This window comes from Pristiophorus japonicus, unplaced genomic scaffold (genome assembly GCF_044704955.1).
Source record: "Pristiophorus japonicus isolate sPriJap1 unplaced genomic scaffold, sPriJap1.hap1 HAP1_SCAFFOLD_130, whole genome shotgun sequence".
Taxonomy (NCBI): domain Eukaryota; kingdom Metazoa; phylum Chordata; class Chondrichthyes; family Pristiophoridae; genus Pristiophorus; species Pristiophorus japonicus.
This window is the reverse complement of record NW_027250967.1, coordinates 1,800,621-1,812,613: the sequence shown is the minus strand read 5'-3', so window position 1 is coordinate 1,812,613 and position 11,993 is coordinate 1,800,621. Positions and strand designations below refer to the sequence as shown.

The window sequence follows — 11,993 nt, the reverse complement described above, 5'->3', positions numbered from 1 at the left end:
GGTAGATCACATCGGTTGTGGGAGAGCTGGTTGGCGGTGACATGGAAGTGTCTGCAGTGTGCAGAACCAGACTGCTTCCACACATCCACAATGAATGTCCCTCCATTTATTTGGGAAAAGTACAACTGAGAGTGGACAAGTTCCATCCCGGTCGGAGCAATCTGAAGCTTTAACTGACTGACACCCTGGTTTGGGATGCCTTGCACCTTCTATCTCCATCAGTCTCTGTGGCGCAATGGGTTAGCGCGTTCGGCTATTAACCGTAAAGGTTGTTGGTTCGAGCCCAACCAGGGACGAAGTGTTTAACTGTTTTTCCCCGAGTATTCGGTGCCGCACAGTCCCAGGTTGTCATTGTGCGTTTTGGCTGCACGAATCTATTCCGCAAATGTTGCCAGAGGTGTTGTTATCCAATTAGTTCCCACTCCAATATTTTATGAGCATTCAGTTCAAGTAAAACAATAACAATTTTTTACATGGATCATGTTCCTCCATCCAGCCCATTAGAAATAAATTATGTTATTGGGTTTAAAGAAACTGGTGGAAATTGATTCGATTGGTACATATATAGAACTGGAACTACGGTCTCAAGTGCTCCTCCTATCAAGTATAGACACACACACAATCAATGGTTTTACAACTGAGTCATAAACACTTACAATTTTAAACCATTCTCATACAGCGTGTAAATGAGATAGGGATAAAACTTCATCACATTTAAAGAGAAAATGAATGATTGAGGATACCACTGTTCCTCAGTAATTATATTATTATTTATTTTATTCTGAAGAAGGTTATCGGCTAATTAACGGTGATTAAAAGAATTCTTACTTTTGCACGTTGGCTGCATGTCGTCAATTTTATCAGGTTTTGAATTTCAAAATGGGTTACAATGCTGGTTGAATACATGACCCCAAAGTCTTTTTGGGATCACAGGTTGAGTCTCTCTGGTGGTTTATGCTTTCTTGTAGAGCGCCTGAGTTGGCGCTCCGGTTGTTGGGTGCTGGCCTGTGTGTCTGCTGTTTGCGGTGCCTCAGGCCTATCCGGACTGCCCACAGTGACTGGGCTCTCCTCCCTTTGGTTCCGGTGTTCGGTCACCTGTGCTGGAGTGAACTCTGTATCGTGTTCTTCCTCTGCTTCTTCTATGGGGTTGCTGAACCTCCTTTTTGTTTGATCCACGTGTTTGCGGCAGATTTGTGCATTGGTTAGTTTAACTACCAGAATCCTATTGCCCTCTTTGGCAATCACAGTGCCTGCGAGACATTTAGGCCCTGCAGTGTAGTTGTGGACAACAACAGGGTCGTTTACACCAATATATCGTGCCCCCGCATTCCTGTCATGGTAGTTATATTTTGATTGGAGCCTGCTCTCAACAATTTCTTTCATGGTGTGGTGTATAAGGGATAACGGCATTTGAGCATCCTTATCATTAGCAGCCCTGCGGGTGGAACCCCTGTGAGCGAGTGTGGTCGGGATCTATTGGCCAACAGGTGGCGTGATAAGTGGCTTTGTAGGGAACCCCCTTGGATTCTGAGCATCCCCTGTTTGATTATCTGCACTTTTCGTTCTGCCTGGCCGTTTGAGGCTGGCTTGAACGGTGCCATTCTGACATGGTTAATTCCATTGGCTGCCATGAAGTCCTGGAATTCAGTGCTTGTGAAGCACAGGGCATTGTCGCTGACCAAGATGTCCGGTAGACCGTGGGCAGCGAACATTGCCTGGAGACTTTCTACCGTGGCAGAGGATGTGCTTGAATTTAAAATGTCACACTTGATCCATTTAGAGTGAGCGTCGACTACAACCAAATAAATTTTTCCGATGAAAGGACCTGTGTAGTCATCATGGATGCGTGACCAAGGCTTGGCGGGCCATGGCCAGGGGCTAAGGGGGGCTTACCTGGGCGCATTGCCCAGCTGGGAACACATGTTGTACCTGCGAACACAAACTTCCAGATCTGCATCTATCCCTGGCCACCAAACGTGTGACCTGGCAATTGCCTTCATCATGACAATGCCCGGATGCTCATTGTGGAGTTCTCTGATGAACACCTCTCTGCCCATCTGGGGCATGACTACGCAGTTTCCCCACAGTAGGCAATCGGCCTGAATCGAGAGTTCATCCCTGCCCCTGTGAAATGGTTTAAATTCCTCAGGGCATGCCATGTACGTGGCTGCCCAGTCCCCATTCAGGGCACATTTCTTGACTAGAGACAATAGCGGGTCTCTATTTGTGCAGACTTTAGTCTGACGGGCTGTCACGGGTGAGCCATCGCTTGTGAATGCTTCAACAGCCATGACCATCTCAGCACCATGCTCGGTAGCACCCCTTAGTGGTGGCTGGTGGGAGCCTGCTGAGTGCATCGGCGCACTTTTCAGTGCCCGGTCTGTGCCGAATTGTGTCGTCATCGGTGGCGAACGTGAGTGCCCACCTCTGTATGCGGGCCGATGCGTTTGCATTTATGACCTTGTTGTTGGCCAATAGTGACGTCAGGGGTTTGTGATCTGTCTCCAGCTCAAATTTCCTGCCAAACAGGTACTGGTGCATTTTCTTTACATCATATACACATGCGAGCGCCTCCTTTTCTATCATCCAGAGGCCCCTTTCTGCCTGGGACAGACTTTTGGAGGCATAAGCTACCGGCTGTAACTGACCCTTGGCATTGACAGGCTGCAACACACACCCGACACCATAGGACGACGCATCGCACGTTAACACAAGTTTCTTACATGGGTCATATCGCGTGAACAGATTGTTGGAACATAACAAAATGTGTGCTCTATTAAAAGCCCTTTCCTGGCTGTCCCCCCAGACCCATTCCCGACCTTTGCTTAGGAGCACGTGTAGCGGCTCTAGCAGCGTGCTCAATTTGGGAAGAAAGTTGCCAAATAGTTGGGGAGCCCCAGGAACAAACGCAGCTCCGTCGTGTTACGGGGTCTGGGTGCTCTCTGGATCGCTTCCGTCTTGGACGCAGTAGGGCTCATCCCGTCTACTCCTACCCTCATCCCCAGGAATTCTACCTCTGGAGCTAGGAAGATGCACTTCGCCTTTTTCAGTCGCAGCCCTACCCGGTCCAGTCTGCGCAGCACCTCCTCCAGGTTGTGGAGGTGTTCTTCAGTCACGTAACCCGGGATGAGGATGTCGTCCTGAAAAACCATCGTCCCTGGAATCGACTTGAGGAGGCTTTCCATATTTCATTGGAAGATCGCGGCGGCCGAGCGAATCCCGAACGGACATCTGTTGTACTCAAACAACCCCTTGTGTATCGTGATGGTGGTCAGCTTCTTCAACACTCTCGCCAGCTCCTGCGTCATGTAAGCTGAGGTCACGTCCAATTTTGAAAAAAGTTTTGCCACCGGATAGCATCGCAAAGAGGTCCTCCGCTCTCGGTAGCGGCTACTGGTCTTGGAGTGACACCCGATTGATGGTGGCCTTGTAATCACCATATATCCTGACCGACCCATCCGCATTGAACACCGGTACAATCGGGCTCGCCCAGTCACTGAATTCGACTGGCAAAATGATACCTTCCCTCAGCAGGCGGTTCAATTCACCTTCTATCTTTTCCCACATCACGTACGGCACCGCTCTGGCCTTGTGGTGTCCTGGCCTGGTTTTCGGGTTTATGTGAATCACTCCCTTGGCCCCCATGAAAGTGCCAATGCCGGGTTGAAATAATGAGTCAAATTTGTGCAGGATCTGTGAGCATGAAACTCGCTCCACAGAGGTAATAGCATTAACATTGCCCCATTTCCAGTTCATGACAGCAAGCCAACTCCTCCCCAGTAGTGCGGGACCGTCCCCCGGGACAACCCAGAGTGGCAACCTGTTCTCCGAATCTTTGTGGGTCACGATTGTCGTGGCGCTGCCAAGCACCGGAATGATCTCCTTGGTATATGTCCGTAGCTGTGCGTCAATCGGTGATAATTTTGGCCCTACTGGCCTTGGACGCCCACAACTTTTCAAACTATTTGTTACCCATCAGGGACTGGCTAGCCCCGTGTCTAGCTCCATTGATACTGGGATGCCACTGAGGAGCACTTTCATCATTATCGGTGGCGTCCTGGTGTATGAACTGTATACGTGCTCGACATGAACTCACTGAACTTCAGCTTCCAGCGATTTCCCCCAGCGTTCATTTCTGCAATTTCTGTAGGCATTTTGCGCATCTCTGCAACCTCCGGCTGAGTTTGTGCCTCCATGCCTCCAACATGAGCTGTTGTTGGAAACAAAACATCCCTTGCTAGTCAATCGTCCCTGACTACCCCTGTGACTGTCCTTGAGTGTGCCATTAACAGGTGTTGATGGCCCCATTACTGGCCACATTGTCCCTTGCAATGGCGTGAATCGCCGTTCAGCTTGCCATTATCTCTGTCGAACTCCCCCTCTGGGTTCGACTACATGTTGGGGCATACCCGATTGCCCTTGTCTGCCTGTAGAACTGTGTGCTGCTTCAACAATGTTGATTCTCTGTCCCAACCATTCCTTAACACAGTATCTCTCGTCTATTCTGCTAGCGGCCATGCTCACGTGGTTTAAATCCCAGTTTCTCGTCGCCATTGATACATCCTTACTATACAGTATAAATGCACACGGGGCCCATACTTGAGAGGTCAGTCTGTGGCCTGTCCTTTATTGCTTAGCACTCAAGTGATGGAAGTGGGTGGAGCTTCCCCTTTTATACCAAGGTCCAGGTTAGAAGTGTCTCCCACAAGTTCACCACCTAGTGATCATTGTTCTCACAGTGTGCAACTGAGGTCAGATTATATATGGGTTACAATGTTGGTTGAATACATGACAATAAGCACTTAAAATTTTAAACCATTCTCCTAAAATACAGTGTGTAAACGAGATAGAGATAAAAGTTCATCACATGTAAAGAGAAAATTAATGATTGAAGCTAGTAAAAGATCATCTCGGAATAACTGATCACAGTATGGTTGAATTTGTAATACAGATTGAGGGTGAGGAAGTAGTGTCTCAAACGAGCGTACTATGCTGAAACAAAGGGGACTACAATGGGATGAGGGCAGAGTTGGCTAAAGTAGACTGGAAACACAGACTAAACGGTGGCACAATTGAGGAACAGTGGAGGACTTTTAAGGGGCTCTTTCATAGTGCTCAACAAAAATATATTCCAGTGAAAAAGAAGGGCGGTAAGAGAAGGGATAACCAGCCGTGGATAACCAAGGAAATAAAGGAGAGTATCAAATTAAAAACCAATGCGTATAAGGTGGCCAAGATTAGTGGGAAAATAGAAGATTGGGAAAATTTTAAACGACAGCAAAGAATGACTAAGAAAGCAATAAAGAAAGGAAAGATAGATTACAAAGGTAAACTTGTGCAAAGCATAGAAATGGATAGTTAAAGCTTTTACCGATATATAAAACGGAAAAGAGTGACTAAAGTAAATGTTGGTCCCTTCGAAGGTGAGAAGGGGGATTTAATAATGGGAATCTATATGGGTAGATCATCAGAATACCAAAGGGCAAAAAACGTTAGTGGGAGTTGTGTACAGACCTCCAAACAGTAGTAGTGATGTTGGGGAGGGCATCAAACATGAAATTAGAGGTGCGTGCATTAAAGGTGCAGCAGTTATAACGGGTGACTTTAATATGCACATAGATTGGGTTAACCAAACTGGAAGTAATACGGTGGGGGAGGATTTCCTGGAGAGCATAAGGGATGGTTTTTTAGACCAATATGTCGAGTAACCAACTAGGGGGGAGGCCATCTTAGACTGGGTGTTGTGTAATGAGAGAGGATTAATTAGCAATCTCGTTGTGCGAGGCCCCTTGGGGAAGAGTGACCATAATATGGTGGAATTCTGCATTCGGATGGAGAATGAAACAGTTAATTCAGAGACCATGGTCCAGAACTTAAAGAAGGGTAACTTTGAAGGTATGAGGCGTGAATTGGCTAGGATAGATTGGCGAATGATACTGAAGGGGTTGACTGTGGATTGGCAATGGCAGACATTTAGAGACCGCATGGATGAACTACAACAATTGTACATTCCTGTCTGGCATAAAAATAAAAAAGGGAAGGTGGCTCAACCGTGGCTATCAAGGGAAATCAGGGATAGCATTAAAGCCAAGGAAGTGGCATACAAATTGGCCAGAAATAGCAGCGAACCCAGGGACTGGGAGAAATTTAGAACTCAGCAGAGGAGGACAAAGGGTTTGATTAGGGCAGGGAAAATGGAGTACGAAAAGAAGCTTGCAGGGAACATTAAGACGGATTGCAAAGGTTTCTATAGATATGTAAAGAGAAAAAGGTTAGTAAAGACAAACGTAGGTCCCCTGCAGTCAGAATCAGGGGAAGTCATAACGGGGAACAAAGAAATGGCGGACCAATTGAACAATTACTTTGGTTCGGTATTCACTGAGGAGGACACAAACAACCTTCCGGATATAAAAGGGGTCGGAGGGTCTAGTAAGGAGGAGGAACTGAGGGAAATCCTTATTTGTCGGGAAATTGTGTTGGGGAAATTGATGGGATTGAAGGCCGATAAATCCCCAGGGCCTGATGGACTGCATCCCAGAGTACTTAAGGAGGTGGAAATAGCGGATGCATTGACAGTCATTTTCCAACATTCCATTGACTCTGGATCAGTTCCTATGGAGTGGAGGGTAGCCAATGTAACCCCACTTTTTAAAAAAAGAGGGAGAGAGAAAACAGGGAAAACAGGGAGAAAACAGCCTGACATCGGTACTGGGTAAAATGATGGAATAAATTATTAAGGATGTCATAGCAGTGCATTTGGAAAGAGGTAATATGATAGGTCCAAGTCAGCATGGATTTGTGAAAGGGAAATCATGCTTGACAAATCTTCTGGAATTTTTTGAGGATGTTTCCAGCAGAGTGGACAAGGGAGAGACAGTTGAAGTGGTATATTTGGACTTTCAGAAGGCTTTCGACAAGGTCCCACACAAGAGATTAATGTGCAAAATTAGAGCACATTGGATTGGGGGTAGTGTGCTGACATGGATTGAGAACTGGTTGTCAGACAGGAAGCAAAGAGTAGGAGTAAACGGGTACTTTTCAGAATGGCAGGCAGTGACTAGTGGGGTACCGCAAGGTTCTGTGCTGGGGCCACAGCTGTTTACACTGTACATTAATGATTTAGACGAGGGGATTAAATGTAGTATCTCCAAATTTGCGGATGACACTAAGTTGGGTGGCAGTGTGAGCTGCGAGGAGGATGCTATGAGGCTGCAGCGCGACTTGGATAGGGTGGGTGAGTGGGCAAATGCATGACAGATGAAGTATAACGTGGATAATTGTGAGGTTATCCACTTTGGTGGTAAAAACAGAGAAACAGACTATTATCTGAATGGTGACAGATTAGGAAAAGGGGAGATGCAAAGAGAGCTGGGTGTCATGGTTCATCAGTCATTGAAGGTTGGCATGCAGTACAGCAGGCGGTTAAGAAAGCAAATGGCATGTTGGCCTTCATAGCGAGGTGATTTGAGTACAGGGGCAGGGAGGTGTTGCTACAATTGTACAGGGCCTTGGTGAGGCCACACCTGGAGTATTGTGTACAGTTTTGGTCTCCTAACCTGAGGAAGGACATTCTTGCTATTGAGGGAGTGCAGCGAAGGTTCACCAGACTGATTCCCGGGATGGCGGGACTGACCTATCAAGAAAGATTGGATCAACTGGGCTTGTATTCACTGGAGTTCAGAAGAATGAGAGGGGACCTCATAGAAACGTTTAAAATTCTGACGGGGTTAGACAGGTTAGATGCAGGAAGAATCTTCCCAATGTTGGGGAAGTCCAGAACCAGGGGACACAGTCTAAGGGTAAGGGGGAAGCCATTTAGGACCGAGATGAGGAGGAATTTCTTCACCCAGAGAGTGGTGAACCTGTGGAATTCTCTACCACAGAAAGTTGTTGAGGCCAATTCACTAAATATATTCAAAAAGGAGTTAGATGAAGTCCTTACTACTAGGGGAATCAAGGGGTATGGTGAGAAAGCAGGAATGGGGAACTGAAGTTACATGTTCAGCCATGAACTCATTGAATGGTGGTGCAGGATAGAAGGGCCGAATGGCCTACTCCTGCACCTATTTTCTATGTTTCTATGTTTCTAAATGTGGAAATGGCTGAGACCTTAAACAATTATTTTGCTTCGGTCTTCACAATGGAAGACACAGAAACCATGCCAGAAATTGCTGGTCACAGGAATGTGGGAAGAGAGGACCTTGAAACAATCACTATCACAAGGGGGTAGTGCTGGACAGGCTAATGGGACTCAAGGTAGACAAGTCCCCTGGTCCTGATGAAATGCCAGGGTATTAAAAGAGATGGCGGAAGTTATAGCAGATGCATTCGTTATAATCTACCAAAATTCTCTGGACTCTGCGGAGATATCAGCGGATTGGAAAGCAACTAATGTAACGCCTCTGTTTAAAAAAGGGGGCAGACAAAAGGCAGATAACTATAGGCTGGTTAGTTTAACATCTGTATTCGGGAAAATGCTTGAAACTATCATGAAGGAAGAAATAGTGGGACATCAAGATCGGAATAGTGCAATCAAGAGGACGCAGCAGGGATTCATGAAGGGGAAATTATGTTTAACTAATTTATTGGAATTCTTTGAGGATATAACGAGCATGTCGGATAGAGGTGTACCGATGGATGTGGTGTATTTAGATTTTCAAAAGGCATTCGATAAGGTACCACACAAAAGGTTACTGCAGAAGATAAAGATACGCGGAGTCAGTGGAAATGTATTAGCATGGATAGAGAATTGGCTGGCTGACAGAAAGCAGAGAGTCGGGATAAATGGGCCCTTTTCGGGTTGGAAATCGGTGGTTAGTGGTGTGCCACAGGAATCGGTGCTGGGACCACAACTGTTTACAATATACATAGATGACCTGGAAGAGGGGACAGAGTGTAGTGCAACAAAATTTGCAGATGACACAAAGATTAGTGGGAAAGCAGGTTGTGTGGAGGACAGAGAGGCTGCAAAGAGATTTAGATAGGTTAAATGAATGGGCTAAGGTTTGGCAGATGGAATACAATGTCGGAAAGTGTGAGGTCATCCACCTTGGGAAAAAAAAACAGTAAAAAGGGAATATTATTTGAATGGGGAGAAATTGCAACATGCAGCGGTGCAGAGGGACCTGGGGATCCTTGTGCATGAATCACAAAAAGTTAGTTTGCAGGTGCAACAGATAATCAGGAAGGCAAATGCAATGTTGGCCTTCATTGCGAGAGGCATGGAGTACAAAAGCAGGGAGGTCCTGCTGCAACTGTATAGGGTATTGGTGAGGCCGCACCTGGAGTACTGCGTGCAGTTTTGGTCACCTTACTTAAGGAAGGATATACTAGCTTTGGAGGGGGTACAGAGACAATTCACTCGGCTGATTCCGGAGATGAGGGGGTTACCTTATGATGATAGATTGAGTAGACTGGGTCTTTACTCGTTGGAGTTCAGAAGGATGAGGGGTGATCTTGTAGAAACATTTCAAATAATGAAAGGGATAGACAAGATAAAGGCAGAGAGATTGTTTCCACTGGTCGGGGAGACTAGAACTTGGGGGCAAAGCCTCAAAATATGGGGGAGCCAATTTAAAACCGAGTTGAGAAGGAATTCCTTCTCCCAGAGGGTTGTGAATCTGTGGACTTCTCTGCCCAAGGAAGCAGTTGAGGCTAGCGCATTGAATGTATTCAAGTCACAGATAGATAGATTTTTAACCAATAAGGGAATTAAGGGTTATGGGGAGCGGGCGGGTAAGTGGAGCTGAGTCCACGGCCAGATAGCCATGATCTTGTTGAATGGCGGAGCAGGCTCGAGGGGCTAGATGGCCGACTCCTGTTCCTAATTTTTATGTTCTTATGTTCTTATGTACCACTATCCCTCAGTAACCATATTAGCATTTCTTTAATTCTGCAAAAGAAAGTTATCGGTTCATTGAACATGATTAAATGAATTAATTTTTTCACATTAGCTGCATGTTGACATTTATATAGGGCTATTAGTTTGAAAACTGTGTTGTAAATATTATCTCCCTGACCAAGAATCGAACCTGTGTTGCGGTGGTACAAGGGGTGGATTCAGTGAATCATTTGAATGTGATTTCAAGTGGCGTTTACTGTAGTATATGTCGGCACCTTGAGTAATGACTCCACAAGGCAGGGTATGATACTTAAACTGTGTAGACCTGTAGTCATTTATTTGAAGCTCCTCGAGTGAGGACACCAAGCTGTGAGCTCCTTTATATACTGGGTTGCAGGTAACCTTTCAGTCTCAAGCAGCAGCATCCTCTGGTGTAGGTAAGGTGTGTAGAGTGTAAGAGTACATTCAGTGTTGCATATCAGTGTTACAGACATCACACAGTAAACAGGCATGCATACACAACAGTTACAATCTTTTTCGGTGTGAATCAAGTGAACTGAAAATGACAATAATGTCATGAACTCCAATGATGCAGCAGTAAAACTGTCTATTGGTCCCTGGTTGTCGAGTGGTAAGGATTCAATACTCTCAACATTGTGTCCTGGATTCAATTCCCACCCTGGGAAGTTGTACTTTTAATTCAAAACCTTATAAAAAAAAGAGTTCATTTATTTTACAGATCTATATGCAAATCATGTATAAAAAATAAGAATCATTGACTTGAACATCATTAATTAATTCATAAATTATTTTGTAAATCTTTTACCATTTATTTTGCCATGAGCCTGTGAGGAACTTTTATCCCGATCTCATTGGGTTTAATTGTGGTACAAATGACGAACCGGGGGCTGGTTAAGGAAAGGTTTACGTAGTGTAGCCGTTATCATGTTCACCTCCCACATGAAATGTCCCTGGTTTGAGCCTGGGCGCTTGCTTTATTTTACAATATATTTGCTGTGAAATACATTGAACAAAAGTAGTCCCAGGTTCCGTGTCTTATGAGCAATGAACATTTTAAACCAATCTCCTAAAATACAGGGTGAGTAAAGTCAGATTTATGGATTGAGTCGGCACAACTAGAGCTTTCTGATCCAGAAGATTCGGGGGGGGCTTTAATTTGGGAGTTTAACGACTTTGAAAGGAACATTTTTGACTTGTGCAGCTTCGGTCAGAGAAATGTTTGTGAAAAGATTTTTTCACAGAAAGGGATTCAGAATTACACCTTCTGGATTAACACTTCTCTCTGGGCACTAAGTTCAGCAGTGGTTTCTGTAGTGTAGTAGTTATCACGTTCGTCTCACACACGAAACGGCCCCGGTTCGAGCCCGGGCCGAAACATCATTTTAGAATATATTTGCTTTAAAAAAATTGAAAAAAGTACCCCACGTTCCTTGACTTCTGAGCAATGAACATTTGAAACCAATTTCAAAAATTCAGAGTGTGTTAAGTCAGATAGGGTGTAAAATATCATCTATGATGAAAGCTCCTGAAATTATTACAGTTCAGTTATTGAAGTATTGACTGTAAGTCTGCAAAACAATCCGGGTGGGAATATTGGCCCAAAAATTCCGGTTGGAGGCTTCCCGCGGACAATTCCTTTCCGATCGGTGATGTTTTAATCACCCCACCTCCCACAGAGTTTAATTAATTGCATGTAATTATTTGAAAAAAGTTTGAATTAAAAAGTTACTTTCCGAACTCGGGCTCCCTCTGTGAATGCCTAACCACGAAACGAGCAGGATACACATTCAATAATTTAATTCCAGACTGCATATTTTCTTTGCTGTTTCACAATAACCAGACCTATGCTCCAAAATCTGTCTCACCGTTTCCCCGGTGTCAGTCAGAGAAGCACATGGGACTGAATCAGTGACTTTGCTTTTTCCTCCTGTCTTCTGAAGCGGCGCACGGTCCCACTCCGACAGTCAATGAGCTGTTGGGACGTTAGTGTATCCATGCTGCGGGTGGCCACCCCGAACGCAGCAGAGGGGTTTCTGCATTAGTTCTGGGTAGAGGCAGTATTTCCCCTTCTCTCTTCCTCTTGTCTATATCCCTCGGCTTTGTTTTCTGGATTTATTCCCCCGGCCTCATT

The 11,993-nt window shown here is 45.3% G+C and overlaps 2 non-coding genes across 2 annotated transcripts; both read left to right on the top strand.

Annotated features, from left to right (window-relative positions):
- The first annotated feature begins 221 nt into the window (after window positions 1-221).
- trnan-auu (transfer RNA asparagine (anticodon AUU)) lies at window positions 222-296 on the top strand. Its single transcript has one exon. It is a non-coding gene; the product is annotated as a tRNA-Asn (tRNA).
- Window positions 297-11,166: 10,870 nt separating this feature from the next.
- Window positions 11,167-11,239, top strand: trnav-cac (transfer RNA valine (anticodon CAC)). The gene has a single exon. It is a non-coding gene; the product is annotated as a tRNA-Val (tRNA).
- The last annotated feature ends 754 nt before the right edge of the window (window positions 11,240-11,993 follow it).